Source organism: Rhinolophus sinicus, chromosome 18, assembly GCF_057876585.1.
Source record: "Rhinolophus sinicus isolate RSI-liver-muscle chromosome 18, RSI-T2T, whole genome shotgun sequence".
NCBI lineage: Eukaryota > Metazoa > Chordata > Mammalia > Chiroptera > Rhinolophidae > Rhinolophus > Rhinolophus sinicus.
In genome coordinates, this window is record NC_142518.1 from 63,384,533 (window position 1) to 63,390,417 (window position 5,885).

Genomic DNA, 5,885 nt, shown 5'->3' on the forward strand with positions numbered 1-5,885 from the left:
TGTCCTCTTCCAAAAGGGAGAAAATAGAAAGGAGTCATCCGTCCTGATGAGCTTCAGAATTCAGCCAGCAAAATCCTCTTACGTTTCAAGGCCTGACTATAACCCTCCTTGTCTCAGGCCTGCAGCTCTGTCCTCGTGGTTCATTGATTGAGTCCCTCCCTTTCTGCCCGTGGCTTGCACTTCCTGTCTCTGCTCCCATGCTTGAGCCTCTGCTTCTGTACCTGCAGCTCTGTCCTATGGGTGGTCCTTTATATTGAAGGGTAGCACATGTTTGCAGTTTTATCAGCCTGTGTCCTGCCTGTAAAATTTTGGTAGTCCAACAACCAAAAATTTTGTCCCATCTCTGTCCCTTTCAGGCCAACCTAGAAGTGTTTCTGCTGGTATAACACTCTCAAAAACTTTGTGGGCCTCCCACATATGTCACATTGATTCAATAGTGAGGTAAGAGACCTCACAGATTTTTGCCAGATAACCCCATTTCTATTCCTGGCTTCTGTTGAGATAGCTGAATGGATCCATGAGTTAGTGCCTAATCTCTCCAGCACAAAGGTTGTCCAGCCACACAGTTGGCTTTATCTCCACAGCACACCAGCCTCACCGTGAATCTCCCAATTTTAGCATCTTTTATGATCTGAATAGGCTCAAAATTTCCTGAGTCATCAAGTGCTGACTCCTTTATACCTAACAGTTCTTTCCTCAATTTCTCCCTTTCCTCTTGTATTTTACTATAAGCCCAAGAAGAAACTAGGCCACACTTCCAATGCTTTACTTGGAAATCTCAGCTGAATAACCAAGTTCATCAGTTACACATTCTACTTCCCACACAAGTGTTGGAGACAATTCAGATAACCTTCTGCCATTGTGTAACAAGGATAAGCTTTCATCTAGCTTCCAATAAAATGTTCCTCTGTTCCTCCGGAGCCCTTACCAGAAGCACCTTTAACATTCATGTGTTTACCAACAGTCTGTTTAAGGCAACGTATGCTTTATCATATGCGTCAAAATTCTTACAGCCTCTATCCGTTATCCAATTCCAAAGCCACGTGCACATTTCTAGGTATTTGACATAGCAGGACCTTGCTTCCCGATGCCAAAATCTGTATTGGGTTCCTGTGGTTGCTGTAACATACAACTTCAAATGTGGTGGCTTCAAACAACAGATATTTATTCTCTTTACTGTTTTGGAGGCCAGAAGTCCTAAATTGAGGTGTTGGCAGGGCTGCAGCCCTTCTGGGGGCTTTAGGGGAAAATCTGTTCTTTACCTCTTCCAGCTTCTGGTGTCTCATTATTCCTTGGCTTGTGGCCAAATCTCTACTCTGTCTTCACATCACCTTTCCCTCTGTGTGTCTATCTCTGCCCCTGTCTTATAAGGACACTTGTGATGGCATTTAGGTCCCACCCGGTTTACCCATGGTAATCTCATCTCAAGATCCTTAATTACATCTGTGGAGACCCTTTTTCCAAATAAGGTCACATCACAGGTTCTGGGAATTAGGATGTGGACATACCTTTCGGGAGCCACCATTCAGTTCACTGCGCATAGTCATTTCACATAAATGTACTTTTCATTTTTTTAAAATACATCCTTGGTGCTCAAGCCAAATTCAAGGTTGTCTCTAACAGCTATTGTCTGCACAGGCTACTGCATGCTTTGATGTTAAATGGCTGAACAGGCTATTCTAAAATTCAGTTGATACTTTTGCTACTGTGGCCAATTCGCTTGGAAAAATAATTGGTTCCAACTCTGAGCTCTAGTGTATCTCTTCTGCCCCTTTTATGGAGTCTGACCAAATGTCTTGTATGATTCATAACACAGGTAACAAAACTACTTCTGACAGAGAAGCGTTCTTTACAAGCTTATTTTAGATGTTATGAATCCCTCAGCTGAAGGGAGAGGTGACAGCAAAGCCAACTTTGAATGGGTATTGAGGGAGACTGTGCCCATACCAGGACACCCAGAAGTATTTCAGTAGCAGCAGAACTGTGGATTCATGCTCTCATTTTGCCTCGGGAATAAACATCTGTCTCTTTACAGGACCAAGAATGACTTGCAATCTATATGTAATGCATACTTATCCAATAAAGTTAAGATACACATTAAATGTGCTGCTGCCTATGATAATTAATATTAAGGATGAGTGAAAAGGCACAAAGTGAAGTTATGAAAACAGGATGTAAGACCATTCTAGAAGGAGAAGCTTCAACTGAACGGAAGTACAAGAATGTTTCTATAAGGCCTGGTCAGGTGGAAATGATGGGATGTATTCAAAGTCACACATACCTGTGGGAATCATGAGATTGTCTTGAAGTAGTCCTTAGCGCTGCTTGCCAGAGTAGTGGAGAGATGTTTGCACAATTTAAAAGTCCAGGTAAGTCAGAAGGGTGATTTACATCCTCCAGAGAAACTTGCTACAGAAAAGGTGTGGGGGTTTTTTGTTTGTTTTTTGCTTTTTGTTTTTGTCTCGATCATAGAATGACAGCAAGTGGGCTCAAATGCTCAGAGGGGTAGAAATCTGGAATCAGTAATAACAGATTATAGATAATTATTCTCTGAAGGGCTCTCAAAAAAAATCTCATCATAGTTGGGCTGACTTGAAGATGGAGGGTAGCACAAGGTGATAACCAGGTCTATAAATGATATGATCCAAAGTACCTGACAAAACCATTGGTTTGCTCCAGGGATCAAATACATTGGCATTTTGTCCCCCAGAGATCCAAGTAGGCAAATTCGTTAGCAGGGAGTCTGACAAACAGTATCCACAACTAGGGGGTTTTGAGCTAATGCCAAGAGCTCAAAGGAAAGTGGAAATCTAGAAATTGATATATACGCAATGCACGTAACATACTATATAGTTTTGATTTATAATACAGAGAAAGCTATAGCCAAAGATCCCATTTACAGACTGAATTTATTTAGATGTCTAGAATCCCAATAGCCACAAATAAAATACTGTTACAGTTCGTGTCCATCGCAGGGAAAAACAACTTGCAAATTCATGAATTATGCAAATCATGACTTTGTTCCTAGTTTTTGGAAATTGGCCAGAGTTCAATCTTTGGCCATGATGACCTTATATTTTGGCTAATAGAGGTACAGCCAATATTTTCACCTATATTTTGGCTAATTGAGATCCAGACAACATTTTCACCTTTTGTTGTTTATGAGCAAACACAAGAGCTATTATCATATGATTAGAAAGAGTAATAAGCCCTGAACTTCTCTACTTTGTTATAACGTCCAGTGTGGCTATTCTAGTCATTCAGTGCCCATTAGTGGACGTTGTTTTTCAGGACATAATTATGAATTCAACATACATAGCTAATGCCTTCAGGGATCTCACAGTCTAGTAAGAGATGGGACAAATACAAAAAAAAATTATAATTCAAGGTGGAAAGAAAATGATCAGTGTCAGAAAAGTAGTATAAATGAGGCCTAAGGGAGTTTAGAAAAAAATCAGATATAGAGAGGTGAGGCAAGGCGAGGTGAGGTAGGTATTAAGGTGGGAAGCAGCTGTCAGTATAGTTTTTGGCGGGGGTGGCATTTGAACTGAATTTTAAAGGGTAAGTTGATTTGGAAATGTGAAGCTTTTATTCATTCAGTCACTTTAATGAGCACCTGCTTTGTGCCAACCACGACGCTAAGCTCTGAGAACATAACAGTGAACCAGATAGATGTGGTCGCTAAACTTGAGGAGCTTACATCTTAGAGGAGGGAGGGAAGGCATGCTAAGAAGTCCAAATTTTGATACGCATGTGCAAGGAATACTGAACAATTCAGTTTAACTGGAGCGTAAGGTCCGTGAAAGGCTACAGTGATTTTATAAATGGCAGGGAAATACTGAGGGGTGTTTGAGGAAAGAAATGATACAGAGCACTTAAGGAAGGTGACACTGGAAGCTCTGTGTAGGACAGAGGGGGGAGGTCACAAAAAGCTGACTCTTGGAGGCTGTTGCAAAAACTACTTTTGATAAATAATGAGGGCCTAAATTAGGGTAGCATCAGTGGGAGAGATCCAAGTAGCTTCTAAAGAACTGGCAATCAATTAGATGTTGAGGGTATGAAAAGAGGGAGGATTCAAATCTGACAGCAAGGCTTCAGACCTGAGTGACTGATGGGCTACTTCCAACAGAAAAATTGAACACAAGAAGCGCTCATCTCTGCAGTGGTGAGACCATGGATCCGCACAGCTGCAGCTCTGACATTTGTTTCGATCCTATTATCTATACTGTTGAACGGTTCATACATGCTTTATATACAAGGAGCATCAAGTCGTAAAGACACAGAGCAGACAAGAGAACACGATTCTGCACCGAAACAAATTCAGTGATATAGTTATGCTAATAAGGGCAGGGGGAAGTTCTCCAGGTTGCATTTTTTTTCCTTTTCCTTCTCATCCCCTTTTTCTTGCCCTTTCCCATTCCCTTCTCTTCTTTGTAATAATACTGAAAGAAAATGCTGAATGGCTGTTCAAAGATACAAAAAACTGACAAAGACCGAGTGGACATTAAAATGTGCTGATTCCGTTTTGATCTCTTAGCGACAGGAGAGGCATTTAGATGAAGTACAATTTATGGGAAAAGTTTCAATTGGTCCGTAACTAGGCCTTCTTAAGTGTCTGGTTAATATTTTAAGCCATACATTTAAGAGGTTCTTGAACAATTATTACTCTAGAAGAACAGCTAATTCTCCTGTTTCACTATTTTCCCAGGAATCTCTCAAACTTCTAAACCGTGCCCAAGTCTATTCCCTTTATGCTAACTACCTTTCCGCTCAAAGAACCTCAAGGCTTCCCTTCTCAATACATTCAACTGCTGGGTACATGTGACACTGAATGGCTTTATTTTAGCTAATAATTTGTTTTGGAAGAGGAACTGGTTTATGAATCTGCTCCATCTCCCCCCCCCCCCCGTCGCTCCCCACAAATACCTTTTGTTATTGTCCCTCCATTTTCCCGAATCACAATGGTAATTAAGTTGAAAATATCCAACTACTATGAATGTTCTCTTTGAAAAGTTTTTGGAAACTGATGACATACAATAGCAGAGTGGCCTAGACTTGCCGACAAAAATCAAGTAAAGAAGTGTTTTACCTCGCTGAACAACTGTTAGCATTTATGGTGGTGTTTGGGGGAGGGAGGAAAGGGCAGTGAAATGGGTCACGAGTAAGGCTCCTTAGCAGAATTCAGTATAATGATAAAAATGAAAGTGACTTTTAGATGTCAATGACTTTTTGACTCCAGAACATCTGAGATGAAAAGCTGACTTGCTGTGACCTTATATTGTGTGGTGCTTTGTACTTTTGAAAGAACTTTCACTTTTCATATCCATTATTCCATCATCTCATTTCCTCTCAGTCTGCAAGCATCCTCAAGTCTCCATCCTAGTAAACGACAGCAACCTTCTTGTGAATCTCTCTTTCAAGCCTGTACCATTGACCACCTAAGTCCCAAATCCTATGAATTCCTCTCAATCCTCATCCTATTTACTTTCTCCCACTCTTCCACAAAGTACACCTAGCCCTGTTTTCTTGCACCACTCAGAAAATTCCTCAGTCCCCTTTATTAGTGGTTGTCTTCACATGACCCCTAAACCCAGAATCTACAGTGTCCATTTGTATTCTCCCTGCCGCCAGGGTCATCTTAGCCATTCCCCACGGCTTCAACAGTTCCCTACCAGCACCTGACTCTGAGATCTCTCCTGAATCCTAGAACCTTCCCCCTGTAAAGGATAGCTATCCTTTACACACTGAACTCAGTATATTCCCAACCAAATATGTGCTTCTCCAGCAAATTGATCCTTTAATCCAGGTTGCCTGTCTCATTATGGGCACTGCACTTTTTCCGGTCTCTAAGGCCAGAAATGCCAGAAGCATCTTGTATTATCCCT